Source organism: Herpailurus yagouaroundi, unplaced genomic scaffold (genome assembly GCF_014898765.1).
Source record: "Herpailurus yagouaroundi ecotype Mexico unplaced genomic scaffold, PumYag 29, whole genome shotgun sequence".
In the NCBI taxonomy this organism is placed as follows: Eukaryota; Metazoa; Chordata; class Mammalia; order Carnivora; family Felidae; genus Herpailurus; species Herpailurus yagouaroundi.
The window spans coordinates 14,880,306-14,903,243 of NW_024412377.1; the positions used below are offsets into that span (position 1 = coordinate 14,880,306).

At 37.1% G+C, this 22,938-nt stretch overlaps 1 pseudogene; it reads left to right on the forward strand.

Moving 5' to 3' along the window:
* The first annotated feature begins 982 nt into the window (after positions 1 to 982).
* LOC121041586 (keratin, type II cytoskeletal 8-like) lies at positions 983 to 8,840 on the forward strand (annotated as a pseudogene).
* The last annotated feature ends 14,098 nt before the right edge of the window (positions 8,841 to 22,938 follow it).

Below are 22,938 nucleotides of genomic sequence, written 5' to 3' on the forward strand. Positions count from 1 at the left end.
CAGTGTGCACAGTACTTCTTTATGTAGAGCCTCTCATATAGCAGCCAGTGCAGCAGCCAACGGGCTGAGCTCAGAGCAGTCTGGCCGGTGATCACTCATAATGCCTGGCTGTTAACCTTATACACCGGGAGTTAGGCTGTTCTAAAAGGATTAGCCATCAGGCTTAGAAAATAGAAAGCTGAGGAGTGGATGATCATTCATTGGGGCAAGATATGTGGAAAGACGTATGGGTCCATCTGCAAGAGACTAAGGTAGTCCTCATTGTTTTTCATGTCCCAGCTCATAAGGCACTGGACATCCCCTGTTTATATTAGGAAGCTGATCCTTAGCTCAAGTATAAGCTCTGTCTACTGACCTTTAACTAGATATAGCAGATTGGATGGATAGAAAGAGTAGCCATCACAGTGCCCACATGAGATGGCATATTGCCAATGATGTTGGATCACCCTTGAAGTACAGTGACTTGGTTAGTGCAGTAACAGCGCGTGCTGTGTATTCTAAACAATGCCCGAGGCAACTGCCAAAAGAACCTGGGGCTGTTCGTCAGAGTTCCCAGCTGGTGAGGTATTGGCAAAGTGATTATATTGGCCCCTTCCCTCTGAGTGCGGTTTCTGAATATTCCTCGGCCGGTGTGGACACTACATCTGACCTACCCTGAGGTTTCCCCTGCCACTATGCAAACTACCTGCTACCATTAGGAGATTAAAGAAACTGAGTACTGTATATGGATAACCTTCGTAAAATGAATAGTGATTAGGAATCACATTTCAAAGATCAAGACTAGGTAAAACAGCATGCCATAGAGGCAGTTCTATCTCTCGTATAACCCACAAGCAGCAGGGCTGGTAGAAAGGAAGAATGGAATATTAAAGAAGGAAATTAAATCGTTAACTGGTAAAGCCACCTTGGCCAGGTGGACAAAAGTACTGTCCTAGGCTTTACTACCTTTGAATGATGAACTAGTAGGGCCTGTTTGCCCCCTATGCCAAACTGGGGACCCTTTGAAGCACATAGCATCATAAAGGTATGGGAGACACAGGGAACAGCCACCGTCTCAATCCTCACCATGAATCCACACTGCTATGCTGCGGAGAGCACCAAATCTCATCACACCTGGAAAAGGAATTGTCGACTGGCATTTGCAATGGGATGTCCCGCCTGGTTGGGTGAGTTACTCTCAACCCCCGGAGAGAACTACTCAGTCCCCACTGACATGTTTTTATCCTGCTGCAAGCCAGACCTGTTGAAACACACTATACTTGAAAGAAAATATGCACCATCAAAAGAGAGGAGAAGGTGGGGTACTGGTCTGGCATATCCTGCCCCCAGTCCATCTCTTCATGCCTGACAGTGCTGCCTCCCGCCGGCCAACATTGTTGGTATGAACAACTGGGTGAAATTCCTAAAGCTGCAGCCAGCCACATTATCTCTAAAAATCAGGCCATGAATGTAATTCTTATAGAAGGGGAAGAGTTTCCCATATAAGATTCAATCAAATGTGTCTTTCTGGCCTTAGACTTTGGCTATTCCTGTGATGTCCCACCGCCTGATGGAAATACTTTTTCACAGTGGGTCCACTCATATGCCCAATAAAGAGATCTATCGACCTGCTGGGTATGTGGGCAACTGTTGCTTCTCTACAGCTCCTCAGGATTGCCATGGTGGGCATCGCCTCTCTAGTTAAGGGACCGGAAGGCCCTTAAGCAGTACATTAAAGAATAAACCAGGACTAGTACTCTTAGTTCATCTGATATTACCAATAATGATCTAGAAACATAGCCTGTAGGACATAGTATTAATAATACTGGGCATGAGTGTTGTTTTTCTGCCAGACAAACTATAAAGATGGTCCACCAAACTGCTGGTCAAAAAGGTGCTGGAAATACACCCTTGGAGCCGTGACTGGCTATACTTATGTTTGGGAATGGCTGATTCCATGTCATGGATATTTGGGCACCTGGGTATTCCTATGTTGGGAACAGAAAAATCCCTCTCAACAGATTCAGCCCAATTGTACCAGAAACATGGGACAGGATACCAGGTACCACTGAAACTGTGCATCATTCTGTCACATTAAGGGAGAGCAACTGATTTGGCACTGACTGGTTACACTGCCTAGGTATTTATTAGGTAGCACTAAATGGAATCCAGTTATTATGCGGCACAAAATGTGGCTTTCACCTGGGCAGCTGGTCCATCACACCCTGGTTTTTTTCCTAGGCACAAAGGTGAATTTGCCCCATAGTAAGAACAGCTGCCAAACTTTCTCCTTAGAGCCAGGTAGGCACATTCTGTGTTTCACTGGTATGATCATCTGGCCATCATCTTTGTTTCCTCCATTTGTTTAGAGGATGATAGAGCACAGACAGGAATCCTTACCAAATTTACTCATCAAGCCTTGAGTAATAGCCAACAAAGTCTGTCCTTGTTGAACACTGAAATGTTTCTAATGAGAAAAGCTGTCCCCCAAAACGGGATGGGCTCACAAAAAGACACCCATGCCATCATCCTAACAGAATGTTGTGTGTTTATACATGATGAGCCTGTTAATGTATTATCTTTATTAAATCACATAAAGACACAGGTGAATGCCATGACTGATGTCACCCCCAGCCCAGGGAACTAGAATAAATCAGTGGTTCAGATGCTGGATCTTGGCTGAAGACGCTGTCACTACTTTTGGAAATCATTGTCTTAATCTGTGTTTTCTTTTGCATATGCCTGTATAACTGCTGTAGCATCTGCCTCCAATGCAGCCAGATAGCTACCTCCACACTAACGAAACCCCTTGCTGACCACTCAGGGTGCATTTTAGAAAAGGGAGCTGGTGGAATTTTAAGAGCCAGTCACAAGGGAGTGGGAAGGTGGATTGTTGAAGAAGATTAAGGGGAAATGGCAGCCATTTGACCCTGGAGCTGGCCTAGAGCAACTGGGGACCACCCACCCCTGTCCTTATCCTTGGAATGTGAGTTATGCTTGCCTTCCTTGCCCCCAGAAAAGTGCTCCACAGACATGGCCTTGAGATAGTAATGTGACAGGAAGGCCATATGAACAGTATATGTGACTGAATCCAGTTAAGACTTCTATATAAACTTTTAAGATTTGGAAGGCAGGTGCAGAAATCCACCCATCTTGCTGCCACCCAAGACAAGTCACATATGTAAGTTGCCTTGCTGGCTAAACCTGCTACCTACCCACATGTAGGAGCCTACCTCTTTCTTCAGTCTCTCTGTGCCCTCTGAATACAGTGCCTGTTTCACATTATACCTGGGAAATTTCCTAGGAGCTTACAAACCAGCAGTGTGTTTTATGGTATTTTTCAAAAGAAAAAACAAAAACAAAAACAAAAAACAAACAAAAGTATGAAAACAAAGACCTCTTACTCTGATGTAGAATTATACCAATAAATTACATCAAAACAAAAATAAAATTAAACCTTCTCTTTGTAGTAGAATAGTTGCCAGGATGGGTTTGTTCAGGTTGCCCGATCATGTGCTCATCCCTGATTGATCACAGAGGAACGTGATAGCAGCCATGTTGCTGACACCTTGATTGAAAGTTTACTAGAAGAGTATCTTCCTGAATGAAGGGTAGAAGTTTTGTAACAAATCGGGGGTAATGGTATACATGCATGGATGTGAGAGGGCAACGTGTTGGACAGCCAAATGATAATGGTGGTGTTTAGTCAAGTGACTTAACCTTCTTGGGTCAGAGCCAATAATCCATCTACACAGTTCTCCAAGAATGTAGACTGTCAACCACCGCCACTAATGACTGAAATAGTGGATTACCATAATGGAGAAACACTGCATTACAAATTAGGAAAAGAAACACTTCATGGAGACAAAGCACTGTTGCCTCAGATAAGCACAGTAAGTGCATATTCATGTTATGTCTATTCTCTTTAATAATAGGAAAGAACTCGAAAAGAATGCAGAGGTGGAGCCAGATAGGGACAGCAGGAAGGAGCGATACCCAGAGCATGACTGGAATGGAATTAATTGTTTCAGGGAAGCTAAGATTAAGAACTCCACGACTCTATGAATGTAAATGAGTATATAGGTACATATTTTATGATAGAATAACAGCTCAATTTTAACTGTAGAAAGAATAATTTAAATAGGACAGTAAAAGCATTACATTTCCTCAGCTATTTAAAGTGCTTTCTGAGTCACCAGGCAGCACTGCACTTTGTATTTCCTGGAGGACAGAGCATATACTTGATGAAGGATCTTTCATTCACAGAGTAGTTGGCAAAGTTAATATTCTGGCTTTTAGGGAAAAAAAAAAGAGTCCAAAGATAGTCTATCAACTAGGATAAGTAGATAGGGCCACCTACTGAATAACTCATTTGCCCCTCCTAATTATACACATGTATGTGTGTGAGTGTGTGTGTGTGTGTGTGTGTGTGTGTACGTGAATGTATGTATATATGTACAAACATATAGTTGAGGCCAAAATATCTTCTTCCAATATCAAAAGCATATTGTGCACTAAATAATACATTTCCATGGCTTTTAGTTTTTAAGACTGCTTTTCTTTTGTTATATTTGACTTTACATCTCATAGTCACAACATTGCCATGACTAGCAAATGGTCCTTTTTTATTGCTATAATCATTGAGGCTATACCATATGCTTTCTAACGGATGAACATGAAAAAAGTAAAACTAATCATTTAAATTAGTTTCAGGGATACTGTTCTTGGCATAGAATAGACTTCATGAATCTTTTGCAGCTATTTCAACTCATAATGTACCAGCTTCTATAGACTTAACTCTCAACCTACCCTATATTTTCTTGACCTTGAACACTTATTAACATTTTATGATTCTGGAATAGTACTTACTCTATAATGACCATACTCTTTTATGATCTATTATAATAATAGATTATACAATTATTTTACAGGATAATATATTAAAACCCTCTGAATTTTTAAAATGCTGTTGAGCAAAATGTGAATAGGTCTAACAAGGTAAAAGAAATGACCCAGTTACATTGGCTTAAACACTGGCTTAGCTCAACAAAAGGGATACCTGACTCAGCAAAATCCATCACCAAAATGACCCTCCTCTCCAGTCCTCCTGGATAGGCTATCCTCTGTCTTCAGGCTGATAAGAGAAACTTGTATCTCTATTTCTGTGAAGAAACCATTCCCTCTTATCTCTAACCTAATAATTAACACACCGCCATAACACAAACATTGAATCTGTTTTGTTTTAAATATTTCATTGCAAAACAAATACCAAAGCCTCCTAACTGTACTTAGCCATTTTATATTACATGCGGCCATGAATATTGAACTTCAGTAATCCCTATGAAATAAGCACAAATCTTAGATATCAGATAAAAATCTTTTTGGGCTTCGTGATTTGGTTTCAAGAGAGTGAAATTAAGTAGGTTTGAAGCCCTCTCTGGAGAAAACGGAGCAATAAAGCTGTTAATCATGTTTGTGGCAAGCAGAAATGCAAAACCTCTAAAATTATCGGAAGACTTACATCTAGATGAGCATAAAGATGAAATAGATAGAGGTGCATAAAATATTCCGGGGACTTTTTACTATTATGTTCATTAGAGTTCCAGCTTAATGCATGCTTTATTGCCCAGAAATTCATTTCATTTGCATTTTAACTGGGTTTTAGTCAAGTTAATCCTTTTTCTTCCCTTGCTAAGAAACTATTCAGCAACTACAGCAAAATACTGAAAGAAGAGAAAGAAATTGAAACAGCCTACTTACACCAAAACTTAAATTTGTCATAGTTTACTGAAGAAAAGAGGTGTTAGGCCAAGTTCACTAGATCGCATTATTTTAACACCAAAGGGTATCTTGGGTATTATAGAGTTAGCTCTATTAGATGAGAAGCAATTATATTCATTTATGCTAAAGATTTAATGTCAAGGGAAATTTGGTAAAAATCAACATCTCATTTTTACAGGAGTGAAAACGATAAAGCAATCACATATTTAGAAGCATGCAATTAATTCTCACCACAAACTCCAATATGTAATACCATGCATCATTTAAACAGCCTTGTAAATAAAGACCAGTTTAACTTGTATTTTCAAAGGGTAAGCATTCAGTTCAGTAACAAGTTGTCCTAATAGAAAGAGAAAGCACTTTTTTTAACACACACACACACAAAAATAAATTTGTTTCCTAAATTCTAATGATTGTAAGGGCCACATGGAAATAAGACAGTTTTATCCATACGACAGTATATTGAAAAACAAAATGATGCAAACCTTAGTAAAATAGACCCTTGCAGGCAACAGACATCTTGGCCAATCCCAAAGAAAAAGAAGGGTAAGAATAAGGAAAGCCAATAACATGGGGACAAAGTCTTCAGACAAAAGGAAACTTTTTTCATTATTTCTTTTGAAATAATTCGATAAGATAGAATACAGTATTTTGAGCAAAGCCATCTCATATATATTGAGAATCATCTCTAAATTTTCTTTTAGTAACATTTTCTTTTAAGGCTTTGCTATTTCTCAAGGAAATCTCAAACTGTGTTTTCTCCCTCACTAAAATTTGAGAGCTAAAGTGTCTTGCTTGCTCCGGCTTACATATCTTGCTTACCTGCCACCATCATTTCAAGTTTGGGATGCCTTTTTGTGATGCTTATTGACAGAAGATAGTCTGTTTGGAAGGGTTGCTGCTGTTAAATACTATTTTTGAAAGGAGTTTTTTTTTGAGCTGTCAATCATTTCAACTACTCAATAAATGTAGCTTGGTGGAAAACATTACATTTGTTTCAGGCTTCTCATTGCCTGAAGAAAATGGAACAAAATGATTTTGAATGATTAACTGATGCTAAACAGAAAGTCATGTTTTTCACCCTGTACCCCTCCTGATTTATGCTAGTCATAAAAATAAAGAAGTTAAAAGAAAAGGAAGCCAATCCCCAGAAGAGTTAAAATGATCTTCATGACCCAGTGGAATTCTAGCACATTCCTGATCATCAGGTAACACGGAGTCCTTATTCTAGCCCTAGGTCTATTCCTACTGAGAAGCTGGTGTAAATATCTATTTTTACCTAAATGAAAGTATCTCCAACTTAATATATGGAAAGATAAACTTCAAAGATTAATAATAGGATTTATTTAAAAATGTATTTATCTTTGCTAAAGTTTTTATGATACAGGAGTGAGTTCCACATAAATGTACGTAATCATCTTAGTAAGTAAAGCTAATTGTCAAAAAATTCTGATTTAAAGTAGCTTATAACTACATTACTCTAACGTCAAGTTTGTTACACTTAAAATTTTATTTATCTATTTATCTATCTAATCTATCATCTATTTGTCTATTTATAGGATTAACAATTTATATGAGTTTTTCATCTACCTTTTATTCTCAAATTTTATTTTATTCTTTATCCCATTTTCTCACAACTTTCTACAAAATGAAAACATGTTGGCTAATATCCTTATATATCTTTTCAACATAGGAAATTCAGGTGAATTTATAAGATAATAGTACTTTTTATGAGATAAGAGACAGAGAGACAAAGAGAGAGACAGAGACAGAGAAGAAGAACAAGTAAGTCAGAAATAAAAAAAAAAAAAGAATAGAAACAAATTATGCCAGCATTTGAACATGTAGATATAACAGACACATATCTACTTAAAAAACACCTTCAGAAACACATAAAAAAAGAAATAAAAAACCTGAATATGATAAGCCTATGGCAATTAAAGAAATTGTAGCAGTAATCAAACACACACATACAGCTTAGATGACCTCATCACTGAGTTTTATCAATCATTTAAGGTAAAAGTAATTCCAATATTTTACAAGTCCTTCTGGATAGCTGAAAAAGAGAAATCATGCTCCTGTCACTTTATAAAGCTAGCAAAAGCGTTTACGCCAGAAACTAAAAAGACAGTTTGAAATAAGATAATTACAGTATAATAACACTCATGAACAAATGTGAAAATAAACTCTAAAACTCCTGGCAACCAAATCCAACAATATATTCTAAATGCAGTACATTTTGGCTCAGGCCTATTAAATATCCATCATAACTGGTTTAATAACACCAATCTACTGTTAGAACTGGTGCAAGGTGGGGATGAACTTTTTTTTTCAGCTTTGGAGAAGTTTTTTTTCTTTTTCTTTAATATTTGCTCATTGATATTTGTGATAAATATTCTGATTCTTAAAATAATTGTATTGAAATAACCCAGCATACTGAAATATCATAAAAACAATTGCAGCTGAGGCTGAGACCATGCCCCAGGTCAAGAGTGGGGAGCTGCAGACGGTGGCTGGGACAAACGGACACGACCTTCACTGCACGAGGACAGAGATTTCCGAGATGAACGAAAATATCCGTCAACTCCAGGCTGACGTGGAGGGCCTCAAGGACCAGAGGGCTTCCCCGGAGGCAGTCATCACCGATGCGGAGCACCATAGGTTCAAGGATGCCGATGCCAAGCTGGCCAAATTGGAGCCCACCCTGCCTTGAGCCAAGCAGGACCTGGCCGGGCAGCCGTGCCAGTGCCAGGAGTCCATGAACATCAAGCTGGCCCTGGACATCAAGATCGTCACCTGTTGCAAGCTGCTGGCCGGCGAAGAGACCCTGCTGGAGTCTGGAAGAACATGAGGGTTCATACTATGACCAGACTAGTGGCTACTGAGGTGGGCTGGGCTCAGCCTACTGGGGCCTCATGAGCCCTGGACTCACCTATAGACTGAGCTCCTTCCAGACCGGCCCTGGCAGGGTCTCCAGTTCCTTCAGCTATGACAGCTCCTTCCAGGCTGTGGCTGTGAAGAAGATAGAGACCCACGATGGGAAGCCGGTATCCGAGTCATCTGATATTCTGTCCAGGTGAATAGTCACTGTGGTCCCTCCCATCCTCCCTGTTCCTGGATGTGCCATAGAGCGTTGGGAAAAGGAGGCCCACCTGGGGCTCAGCCTCAGCCCTCAGCCTCCACTTGTGGGGAGTCTATTGCCCTGGGTACCCCTCTTGCCAATGCCCCCAACTAAAAGCCAATTCAAATGTCTTTTTCCAATTAAAGCCTAAGATGCTTCTGCCAACATCAACCTCCAATTTTTCCCTCCAAGGTTACCTTCCAAATGGAAGCTAGGGCATGACTCAATGTGTCATAGTATGCTTTTTATGGCAAAATTTGATTATGTATCAATTTGAAAAGCAAAATTTCCTTAGATGTAGAGATATTTCTGAATCAATATTTAATGATTTTTGAAAAGTAAAGTTCTTAATCGGTTTTTAAATCATAACAATACTCTTAAACCTAAAATGTTTCATGGCATAATTAAATAGAAAAAAACCCTATGTGGTTGGATTAATTACATAAATTCAACTCTAATATTATAGTCATGAAAAAGATAAGAGCAATATAAACTATAAAAATGTATATAATAGATTATTTCCCCCCCCTGAAGAACCTTATGCAATGTAACCTTGAAGATTCTTTATATGGAAAACTATGAAAGTATTCAGTTTAAGAAGAATGAAAGTTATATGTTTTTTGATGATATTAAAAATGTTAAATCTCTTTCTATTTTAGGTTCAGAGAGAACTATTAGGATAGTTTCTGATCAGAAAGAATGACTGACCCGTGATGCCGATCAGGAAAGCAGAAATTTAGCTAGGAATGGAACGTAGATTTCTCAATGCAGTCCATAGTTAATTCTTGAAACTGAGAATTTCAGAATTGATGATTTTTAACAGGCTTTGTTTTTGTGGTAGAGGTGAGGAGAGGAAACTGTACTACAGAGAGAAATAACAGTTGCCTCGGACTGGTTTTAAATCTGGTTCATCACTGCCTCTTTATTATATACCTAATTCTGTCCCATCTCTGTGTAATATATGGGTGGGAAGTACAGTGTAAAAATATGTTTTTTTTTTTAATTTTTTCAATGTTTATTTATTTTTGAGACAGAGAGAGACAGAGCATGAACGGAGGAGGGTCAGAGAGAGGGAGACACAGAATCTGAAACAGGCTCCAGGCTCTGAGCTGTCAGCACAGAGCCCGACGCGGGGCTTGAACTCAGGGACCGTGAGATCGTGACCTGAGCCGAAGTCGGCCGCTTAACCAACTGAGCCACCCAGGCGCCCCGGGTTTTTTAGAAGTTAAAGAGAAGATGCCTTGACATCTTCTCTTAGTATTTAGTATTACTGTATGTAATTTTATGATTTCTTACATAAATAACTTAATTTATCTAAACTGTGTGGCTTAGAATTTAATATATATCTCAATCAGGGAATACTTGAGTCCTTGGAAGAATTTCCTGGAGAATGTATTATAATACAAAATAAAATGTAAAATCATGATAGCCAGAATAACAATATAGAATTGATATCACATTACCAACAGGACCTCACTTAAAAAACCATCTCAGATTTCTGTTTAGTACTATCACCTATATTTCTAGCCCTCAGTTTTCTGTGCACCTGTGCAACCCACATTTCTTGGTCCCTAGTAGTTAGTGAGGCACCTGCCCAGTACTTACCAATGGGCTGTAAGCAAAAGTAACCTGTGTCATTTTTAGGATGATTCACTTAAGAAAAAGTGTGAGCTCTCTAAGTTCTCTCTTAGGCTCCTGTGGTGTCCAAGAGTCCGTATTTCGAGGAGGGGCAATATGACAGAAGCATCTGAATTACGGGAGAAAAGTTGCCGGAAGTTACCAAACTCAGACTATGCTTGCCAAAAGTAAAAACTACACCTCTGCTGAATTAAGCCACTGATACTTGCTTTTGAAATATTACCTGGTCTAGCTTGACTAACATATTATTTATTTCAGTCTTCCAATTTGTTTTGCACACTCCTGGGTCCTCAAATATTTTAAGAATTAATATATCAAAGTAAGCATTAATTTTGTTACTAAGAGTATACTGTGCAAAGCATAGCTATCACAAAGTGCACTCCTTATAAAGGACCATGTTTATGATGGAACACCCAGAACAAATTATTGTCATGACACAACATCGTTTTCAGGTCTGTGGCCATTCCAGTGTTTACTGTGCTATAATGTATTTAACAACCTTGAATTAAATATCCTTCTCTACTCTTATATTTATTAGGATAGTTTCTGATCATTAATTATAAAAGTTTTCCATAATAGCAGCAGACTAACACGATGATTGTAACAATCCATACTACAAAAATACCATGGAATGTTCAATACATAAACTATATAAAGGATCTGCCTGTTACAGGTTTTGTATCTATCAATCTCCTCTCCATGGTATTTGCTCCGTCTTGAAATATTGTCATCCATTACTTGTCGCACACCTGCCTTCATGGGTAAGAGTGTTTTTATTCCTAGTACTCATCGCTCAGTCTCGAAAATACAGGGTCCCTGATTTTTAGTCATTAGTGTAAAAACACACAACTCTGGCCTGACAGTACTAAGTAAGCCTCTGGCGATGCTATCTTCTCTCTGAAAAATCATTAAGTTTGGCTCAGAATTTTAAAAGTGACTAAATTGTGCAACCATTTGGTGGTGAGAGCATTTCCAAATTTCCTGTGTAATAGATACAGAGATTCTACAGAAGCGGGAGTGCCATGAACAAATGTGCATATTTTATAGAAAAGCTAAGAAGAAGTTGGGCTAGATCATTACCCTTGCAGTTTTATTTTTTGAAGAAAGAGACTGATTCTTTTGTCCTCAAAAGTGGAAAAGAAACAAAAACAAAAACAATGACAAGTGATGATCAGGGTGGGTCCTGTAACTTGATAAATTCCATGGCCCCTTAACTAGAGTTTTGAGATGAAATATCAGGCTTCCCTAAACTTGTGAATATTATTTGCCTATCTTACATGAAAACACTGTCTCTTGTTTGAAAGTAGTAATATATATGATTAGAATGCATTCCATATTTGCTCATTCTCCCCATAGGGAAAAAAACAAGTTGGTGACAGTGTCTTAATTCTTTGGGCTTGTGCTAACCTCAGTGGCATGGCTCAATGGGAAGGCAATGAGAATAGGCCAGGGCTGGGACTAACAACACTAATCTACTTTGGGGGCAAGTCTTTAAGGGCTCGATGAATACAAGACAACAACTCATTTCTGGATAGGACAAAGTATTCTAAACAGGGAAACTCTTGGGATTATGCTTTGAACAAACCATCTAATGTCTGGTGGGGAGTATGGGAAACAATCTAATTTAGAGTGAATAGCCTGATGGGGTGCTTGGGTGGCTCAGTTGGTTAAGCATCCAACTTTGGCTCAGGTCATGATCTCACAGTACACGAGTTCGAGCCCTGTGTCGGGCTCTCTGCTGACAGCTCAGAGCCTAGAGCCTGCTTTGGATTCTGTGTCTCCTCTCTCTCTGCCCCTTCCCTGCTTGTATTCTGTTTGTCTCTCTTTCTCTCTCTCTCAAAAATAAAACATTAAAAAAAATAAAGTAAATGGCTTGGCAAGGGTGGACAGGACACCAGGAAAGATTGGATTAAAGAGATGACTTCAATTTCCACATAAGCCGAATGAATTAGAAAATCAAGCAAAACTTTGGTAAGAAAACAGATACAGAGTGCTAATATAACATTGGATATACTGATACATTTTTGAAATCATAAATTTAAATCAAGGCATGCTAAAATTATAAGCATAATCCTTTCAGTATTCCTCAGGATTGATTCAAGATTAATCCTAGTGCTGGACAAGTGAGTCTTGAGTTGTAGTGAAAAGATCTTCGTATGTAAAACAATCAATCAATAAATCACGACTTTTAAAATCTAGGTCATAGAAATTGATGGGTGAATTGGAAGTAGTATTTAAGTAAAACAAGTTCTAGAATGTGAAATAGCATGAAATTTCTAACTAAAACAGAAAATCAGAAGCTTGTTTATTTGTTTGTTTTTCAACAGCAAAATGGAATTCAGGTAAATTTTCTCAACTTCTAAGCTATGCCAGAAAATTAATGAGAGTTACCCACAAAGCTAGGCTTGTTTCATGACTCAATTTCCTTTGTATTCATTATTTAATTATTATCTATATTTTTATATCACACTTTTAGTTAAGTCATGCCAATATATTCAAAAATATATTTAAGGTGACTTTGAAAAGCATATCAAGATAAAACAAAATTACCTACCATAAATCTAAATGCAGAGGAAGATGAATGAACAAACAAGGATTAACACAGTTGGGGCTTAAGAGGTGATATATAAGGGTGCCTCAGTAGCTCCGTTGGGTAAGCATCCAACTCTTGATTTCAGGTCATGATCTCATGGCTCCTGAGTCTGAGCCCTGCATTGGGCTCTGTGCTGACAGTTCAAAGCCTGCTTGGGATTCTCTCTTTTCCTCTCTCTCTTCCCCTCTCCCACTCACATTTTTCCTCTCTTTCTCTTTCTCAAAATAGACTTAAAAAAAGTTAAAAAAAAAAAAAAAAGAGGTGATATATAGATCTAGGTACACTCAGTAGATGAATATCTTGTATCTTAGCTCTAGGCTTTCTAGCAACCATCGCATAAAATTTATAATTCATGCAGTTCACCATATTCATAAGATAAAAATAAATTTATATGCCCTATAGCATTATAGTTTCTTCAACTAAGATTCAGAAGGAATTTCTCACAAGAGTCTTCAAGTAGACATGAATAATGTAAGAAACAATGTGCTCAAAAAACCTGATAAAAAGTGTATTGATGAATATTACATATGAAGTGCCTTTATTCTATAGAGGACTAATATTAATCATAAGGAGTGATAATATTCAAACAGAATTGGTATGACCCAAGCAAGCAGAGTGCATCTGATGGGGTCCTGCCCTCCATTTTCTCCTTAGTATATGGCATTTCTCGTTAGGGATGATTAATGGGTAAAATATGACACATTTTCTTATAACTCTTTTGAGCCCCAAATAATGGGTTTTCTCTAATTGCGATATTTTACCTTTACTGCCAGTTAAGACATAGGTAAGTGGAATCTTCAAACCACAATGGCAAATTTGATGCCAAAACATTTGGTGTTGTCTAACATTATGGAATAATAAAGAATTTTGAGAGGTTCATCCAAATTTGGGGGGTTTCAGTGTCTTATAACTCTAACTAACTAACTGACTAACTAACTATATATATACTTTTTGTAAGTTAAAAGTATCATGATCACTCAGGACATTGGAAGAGAGGAGTTCATGAAAATGATTACAAAATTCAAACTTCATTAGCTACAGATCTATTCCCAAGTACATTAAAAGTCCTGTTTACATTATAATCTTAAGAAGTACTTTCTGCTGCCTTCTTTGTAATGAAGTTGTGGGGAATCACAGAAGAAAATGTTTTAAAAAGTTACTTTAATTTTGATGTCAAAAATTGCAGACATTGGGGCGCCTGGGTGGCGCAGTTGGTTAAGTGTCCGACTTCAGCCAGGTCACATCTCGCGGTCCGTGAGTTTGAGCCCCGCGTCGGGCTCTGGGCTGATGGCTCAGAGCCTGGAGCCTGTTTCCGATTCTGTGTCTCCCTCTCTCTCTGCCCCTCGCCCGTTCATGCTCTGTCTCTCTCTGTCCCAAAAATAAATAAACGTTGGAAAAAAAAATTTAAAAAAAAAATGCAGACATTAGGTAAAAAATAAAAAAAAAAAAGTCCAAATAAATAATGGGCCTTAGTTAATAATAATGTATCGATATTTCTTTATTAATGGTAACAGAATTAACCATACTAACGTGAGGTATTAATAGTAGAGGAAACTGCAGGGGAAATGGGAATATATGGGAATTCTCTGTACTATCTGCTCAGTTTTTCTGTAGACCTACGGCTGTTCTAAAAAATAGAGCCTATTAATAAAAATATTAAAGTGTTGTGGTCAGTAACAAGATAAATAATCTAAATTTAATTTAAAATGTCAAGTTTTTTAATAGATATTTATCCAAAAACGTACAAAAGACCAGTAAGCACATGAAAAGGTACCCAACGTGAGTCAGGGGGCACAGGGGAAACAAAACCACAGTGATATTCCTCTTCACACTCACCAGAATGGCTATAAAAATGAGACAATGTGATAGTTACTTTTATATGCCTACCTCACTGAATCAGGGATACCCAGGTTTTCTGGTTAAACTTTTTTTTTTTTTTCTTGTCTGTACAAGTGTTTCTGGGTGAGATTAGTATTTGACTCAATGGTCTCAGTAAAGTAGACTGCCCTCCCGAGTATAAGTGGCATAAACCAATCCATTGAAGGCTTGAATGGATTAAACAGCAGAGGAAGTTGGAATTCACCTCTGTTTTTCCTGACTCACTGTTGAGCTAAGACATCTCATCTGCCCCTGCCCTTGGACTGGGCTTGACATCATGTGCTGCCTTTGTTTCCAGATTTTGAAACTCAAGACTGAATTATACCACAGGTTACCCTGTGTCTCCAGCTTACAGATAGCAGATCATAGGGGGTTTCAGCTTCTATAATTGCGTAAGCAAATTCCTCATACTAAAACACCTTTTATATCCTCTTGGTTCTGTTAATGTAGAAAGCACTAACACAGACAGTAGCAAGTGTTGACATGGATGTAGAGAGATTGAAACCCACATTGACTGCAGGTGGAAAAGTAAATCCATACAGCTACTTTGGGAAACAGGTAGTTTAAAAATAGAGTTGCTATATAATACAGCAGTTCTTATCCTAAGCATATGCTCAATAGACAAGAAAACATACATCCAACATGAAAACATGTATATAAATGCTCACAGCAGCATTATTCTTAATAGTTAAAAATTGGAAAGAGCCCAAATGTCCATTAACTGATTAACTGATAAAATGTAATATATCTACATACAGGAATATGATTATTTGGCAATAGAAAGGATGTTGCAGGCTACAGTAAGGATAAACATTATGATAAGTGAAAGAGGTTAGTCACAAAAGATGACATAGTCTGATTCTTTCTATACGTGAAATATTCAAAATCTATTAGGGAAGATAGCAGACTAGTTGTTCCCTATGACTGATGAAGGCAAAGGCGTGGGGGTGTGGGGGGTGTGATGGGGAGGTGTTGCTAAATTATGATCATGGTTGCATCATTCCATAAATTTACTTAAAATCAGTGAACTGATCACCTCTGTGATCAGAGAAATCACCTCTCCAGATGAACTTTATCACATGTAAACTATATACCAATGAAGATGCCCCAAAAAACAGTAATCATAAATATTTCCTTTTGGATCTAAATCTGCCTGACACAAATGAATACAATATGATCAATAAATACTAACAAGCTGTTTGTTGCCTTCTCTATTTCCTCAAGAATTCATGTGGCCATAGCTTTTGCAGAAATTGGGTCTGACTTTTCGGATGCTGTTTCACAGAATTCTCTAGTATATCCGTTAACACTAGTTTAAGAGTATAAATGACTCAAGAGAGTTCAAGAAATTTATTTATTCTCCCCCTTTAGAAAGAGAGAGAAAAGGAAGAGAAGAAAGAGAAGAGAAAGAAAGAAACATAAAATAAAAAGAAACCCCAACAGTGACTGTTAAATATTAAGCTCAAGTAAATCATTGTCGAATCCTGTCATCCATTTTCTTTCACGTTATTGCAACAGATGGGACATTAAAAACTTGTAAAGTTCTCTTCAGAACCCTCTGTTCAAAAACTGTCCTGTCCTTTATGTAATGTGATTGCCAGAAAACAAATGACCTGCCTTGGAAGGAGGGAATGAATCACCTACTGGATGTCCTTACCGCTAACTGTATTTGCTCAAAGACTAAACATAAAAACATCCGCTGCCTCCTACTTTAGAAAAGACATGTAGTTATGAGGAAAACATTGTTTCACTTTGTACACCAAGGTCGATATAGGTTCAATGGTATATAAGAGGAACCTTTTAAGAAAAACTACAAAAGTATTATGAAAGGGACTATATATTTTATATGAGGAAAGAAATCACAACACATTAAGTTTTAAAAGGACCAAAATTCAAAAGCTAGAAAAAATAGCAATTTTTTAAAAGTTTATTTATTTACATTAAAAGAGAGAAAAAAAAAGAGAGAGAATCCCAAGCAGGCTCTATGCTAACAGCACGGAGCCCAATGTGGAGTTCGAGGAACTGTGAGATCATGACCTGAGCAGAAACCAAGAGTCAAGTCACTCAAGTGACTGAGCCACCCAGGTGCCCCCAAAATAGCATGTTTTTATTAACCAACTGCCTGACATGCCTCTATATTAGTTTTGTCTATCACATTATTGGCTACATACTATGATCATCCCTTAATATAAAAGCGTTTTATATTTTTTAAAGGAATGAGAAAAATATTTCAGCCTGTTTTTTAGTATATTTGATATATATTTTTATTATTAATATTATTGGTTATTTAGAAAAGTAGCTTTGGGCCTCATAATTTTTTATAACATCATAATTTTTTTAAAGTGTTAAATTTGGGGGAATCTCTATAAACATTTTTGATTTATGAACTGTAAGATTCAAGGTATTTTAAAACTTCTTTGGTGACTAATTTTAGGTATTCACTCGTTAACTACTTTGTCTTTAGTATCTTTATGGAGATAACATTTTCTTAGTTTTATGTTACGCCATTGGTGCTGGTATTATGTGCCAAATGAACAATACATTTAAAATTGTGTTATATGTTCTTTTTATGTAAATGGATTCATAAAACTCAGACCTTATTTATTAATAATTTTTGGAATTTATCTCTTTTTAATGAATTGCTGTACTTAATATTACCTAGTTTTGTTACAATTTACTTCTTAATATTGAAATATTTTCTATTTTGTCATTTATATTTATCCTTATCGCTTCACATCCCACTTGCTTTTTAACCTAAATTTTTCTCAGTTCTTCAATAAACAAATATTAATCCAACAAAAGAGATACCTTTCGTAAGTGTCCAAATCAAGCATCCGTTATTTCTCTTGTGTTTTACGAAAAGATTCCAAAATGTGTTTTAGAATGGAAGTTGAATGACATATTTGAGTTATATCAACTTTTGGAATAAACTTTAGCATTTTATTTGTGTTTGGGTCTCACTTCTTAAATTTTGAAAATATTAGAATGTTTAAAGTGGTTTTATTCCCATATTGCAAAGCCTGAACAGCTTTATAGTGGGAAGATAATCTCATCACACTAAAAAAAAATCCAAATTGGCAGCTAGATGAATTTTAAATAAAAATATATTAAAAATTGTAAGGTAGCAAGAGCCAACAAGTTTAGGTATCGCGAAAGCAGCTTTTACTCTGATAAGATGAAGAGAATGAGTGGTATAAGGATATATTGTGCAAATCTTTGGTTTCACAACTTTATATGAGTCAGAAGTCCAGGCCATAAAAGTGTTTCTGGAAGACATTCCAACCTAAGGAAGGTTGGCAATAGCTTTAAATTATACGGAAGCTACTCTGAACATAAATATATTGGGGTAAATACTAACTGTGCCCCAAATCACCTTGTGATAGCTGAATCCCCAAAATAACTACAGCTGCTTCAAAATCACCTACAAGAGAGGACTGTGCAGACTAGAGGCCAAAGTTAAAGGAGACACCATTCTTAAGCAATTGTGGTTAAAATCTTTACTCTTGCATATTTTATAAAAAACATGCTTGTGTGAATCCATTGCTAGGATCACTTAGCTTTAGAGTAAGTAAGCTTCAACAATAAAGGGTCAAAAACAATAAAACAAAGGAAAAGGGGAGAAATCTTATAAGCAGGAAACTGAAAAGAATGGTAAAATATGAGTATTTTAAATAATATTTTGAGTGGAGATTAAACGCCATTGAACTAATCCTTGAATAGCGTCTGGGAGGCTACGTGTTCTGAAATTCTTTTACCGCAGCATTAGAACATTTCTGCATTGGCTCAAATCTAAGGAAGGGGATTGCACCTAACTTTAGCACCTAAGAGTATATGTATTCGAATCCTATCGCTGATCTGTATTAATTTTCTAAAGCTCCAAAACAAATTGCTAAAATTTTAGTGCCAAAAACAAAATACATTTAGTATCTCCCAGTATGTGTGGGTGAGGCATCCAGGCATAGCTTAGCTGGTCCTTGGCATACGGTCACATATGGTTGTACTAAAGTGGCTAAATGAGCTGCATTCTCATTTGGAGACTCAACTGGGAAATCATCTGTTTCCAGGTTTGCTCAGATTTGTTGGCAAAATTGATTTCCTTGTGGCTAGATATGACTGTGGCCCTCAACATCTAAAGATCAACCACAACTCCTCGCCACGGGGCCGTCTTCACAGGCAGTTCACAGCCTGCTGGATTACTTCTTCCGGGTCAGCAGGAGACTTTCTGTCTCTGTTCTGCTAACACAGAGTTTTACATCGTGTAAGACTTAACCGTGGGAGTGGGGCGCATGGGTGGCTCAGTCGGTTAAGCATCCGACTTCGGCTCAGGTCACGATCTCGCGGTCCCTGAGTTCCAGCCCCACGTCGGGCTCTGTGCTGACAGCTCAGAGCGTGGAGCCTGTTTCAGATTCTGTGTCTCCCTCTCTCTGACCCTCCTCCGTTCACGCTCTGTCTCTCTCTGTCTCAAAAATGAATTAACGTTAAATTTTTTTTTTTTTTTAAAAAGACTTAACCATGGGAGTAATATCCAATCACCTTGCCATATTCGATTGTTAGAAGCAGGTCACAGCTCCTGCCCACGCTCAAGAGAGGAGGATTATATAATGTGTATCATCAGGGGAGAGAGAGGCAGGGAGTATTTTAGGATTCTCCTTACTATAGTAAGGAGATTACTGATTCACAGTGATTTTAGAATTTTTTAAAATTACTTTATAATAACAGGCACTGTACAGGTAGTCACTGAAGCCAGGTAGAATCTGAGTTTGAGGGGGAAAAAAAAATCAAGTTTGTGGAATATTTGACATTCATTAGTGTAAACAGAGAATTTTTATGAAGAAAGAGTACCTGAGTAATTCACTTTGTATTTTATTTTACTTTTGACTTTAGTGTAAAACAATAGTTTATTAATTCCACTTTTATAGGACATCAGTAAAAATGCAGTGTCCTTTTTTTTAACAACTTGACCAAGACAAGTTGATATTTGAGGGGCGAAAAATTCATCAAGTCTTCCATTAAGAGAGAACCTGTGAGTAATATCAGTGCAAAGATCTGTAAATACTACACTGCTATTTTCCTTGAGGAAATCAAAATCTAATCAGAATATAGAATTGACATAAGAAATGCAAAGAATATAGTGGAAACAAAGCCAATGGAGCAAGTAATTCAACTCACATGTGGCCTGGCAGTTTTTAAAAGGAGGTTAAAATTGGGGCACCTCGGTGGCTCAGTTGGTTGGGCGTCCGACTTCAGCTCTGGTCATGATCTCATGGCTTGTGAGTTCAAGCTCTACATCGGGCTCTGTGCCTGCACAGATTTGGAGCCTGCTTTGGATTCGGTGTTTCCTCTTTCTCTGCCCCTTCCCTGCTCATGCTCTGTCTCTCTCTCAAAAAGTACACATTAAAAAAAATAAAAAAATATTTAAAAAGCATAAGTGCTCAAGAAGGCTTATATAAAAGGAGCTTAAAATTATTTTTTTTATTTTTTTTATTATTTTTTTTAATATTCATTTATTTTTGAAAGAGAGAGAGCGAGCAGGGGAGGGGTAGAGGAAGGGAGACACAGATTCTGAAGCAGAGTCCAGGCTCTGAACTGTCAGTACAGAAGCTGATGTGGGTCTCTAACTCACAAGTTAGGAGATCATGACCTGAGCCAAAGTTGTATGTTCAACCGACTGAGCCAACCAGTCGGAGTCTGGAGGTTACATTTAGACTGAATTGTCAGGGTTGGATAAGTGAAGAAAAGGGGGTGGGGTGAAAGTAAAACAGAAAAATGAATCCATTTGTGAAAGGATTGGGAGAAAATGGTTTATTTGAGGCATATTAAAGAAATAATCATGTTTGGTGTTTAGGAATCAATCAGAGAAGAGTAATAGGCTTAATTGTTAAACTACATTGGGGGCAGTTCAAAGTTCAAGAAATAGCATGCATTTTGAGCTCTAGAGTAAGACTTTATACCTTAGGCAACAGGGATTTGTGGTGGCTGGGTTAATATCTATATAATAAAAAGAAAAATAATTAGCACGGGAGTGACTTTAAATGAATGGATTTGAAGAGTGGGATAAAATAAAAATAAAAATAATAAAAAGTATTTATACTTTTGTCTAGAGAAAAATTACGTAAACAACAACAACAAAAAATTTCCATTGCTTAATGTCTAAGAACTTCCTGGATTGTATGAGAGAAGTGGTGCATAATAGTGAATAGATGAAAAGCAGACTTAAGTTATAACCAGGAAGATGGAAAAGAAAGGGGAAAAAAGGTTTCTTGTGAGAGATACCAAATCTAATCAATGTATAGTTGATCTTAGCCAAGTTTAACAAATTAGGATTGGAATCTCCTTTCATTAACATTCAGAATTTTCAGGCAAGTTCATATGAATTTTTGTGTTGCATCCACAGTTGGTGGCCTGAGATAATATATGCCAAAGTTCAGTTCACAGACAATGAAGGATTAAATGAAAGTCCATGTGGCAGTTGGGATGATGAAGAAGAAGTATAAATCATATGTAGCGAAGAGATAATTACTTAACTCTGTGGAGTAAGAGGGAAGAATTGAGTGTTAAAGGACCCTTATTTTCTAGCTTGAGAAAATCAAGGAATTTGATGTCATTAACAGAGATAACATACAAAAGAGGACAAGTGAATGTGGTGGGCACCTGCAGATAATAGTTTGAAAATATACACATCTAAATGATTGAAATCAAAAGAGAAAATGCTGCGTTGAAGATTTGTGAAAAATGAGATGCGGTGTTACGGTTTAAAACAAATCTGTTAGAATAACAAGCTATTTTTCTTATTTATTTAACTTACCAATTTTTTTATTGCAAGGGTGAAAGCATCTTTAACCTAGAAGGTTTTAAAATTCCTATTGGGTTAGATGAGGAAAAAGTGGCAGTGATTTCATGGAAGCGGATGAGAAACTTGAGCCGGGTGTGAAAACTCAGTTTAGATAGGTGCATAGACACAATAATCCACAAGAAACATTTTAACAAGTGCATCAGGTAGAACATAAATAATCTGATGATTAGATGGTATAGTCTGTTTTGGCTAGGGATTACTGCATAACAAACAACCTTAAAATTTAGTGGCTTAAAGCAGAGGGTGGCAAACTGTGACCCACGGGTTAACCTCTGCCTGAAGGTTCTTGATATATTACCTATAAGGAAAATTTTACATTTTTTAGAGGATGGATTGTAAAACAAACAAACAAACAAAAACAAAGATCATATGTGCCTCACATACACACTTTTGCATAAATATTTGCTAACCATTGACCTAAATTATCCACAAGCATTTGTCATGATTTTATAGTTTAGACAGGGCCCAACAGGGATGGCTCCTCACTGCTTCATTATACAAACATTCATGAGAAGATAGTCTAGAAAAAGTCAGTTAGTGTCTCTGGTCATATGATATGCAGAAATGCAAGAGAACAATGGAGAATTGCCTCCCAACATACATTATGGTCCTCTTACTCTCTTAAAACATGAAACAGGTGTGTTCATGCACATAAATACAGAATACAATCATTTAATTTTCTAACAAAAAACAAAAAACAGGAGGACTTGATTAATAGCAATATAATGTAACTCATGAATCTAAAACCAACTCTAGATATCGGGCTTTTCACATTGAATTAATGCATTAGCCTCATTACCATAGAAATGTGATTTTGAAATATCTCCTTTCATCCTAGGTCACCATTATTAAAACAAACAAACAAAAATCATTCCCCTATTAGTAGAATAAAGTTAAAATTTAATGAAATTTTTGTTGTAGGTTGTGGGTTCATGAATTGGAGGTATAGTGACTCCGAATATTTGATTCGGAATCCCTTTATGGAAATTAGACTGCCAATAATAATGCAATCAATCATAATCAACCTAACTAGTCACATGACCAATTGATTTGCTGAATAATAGACACATCGATAATTTTCTTATAGTTTCTTTC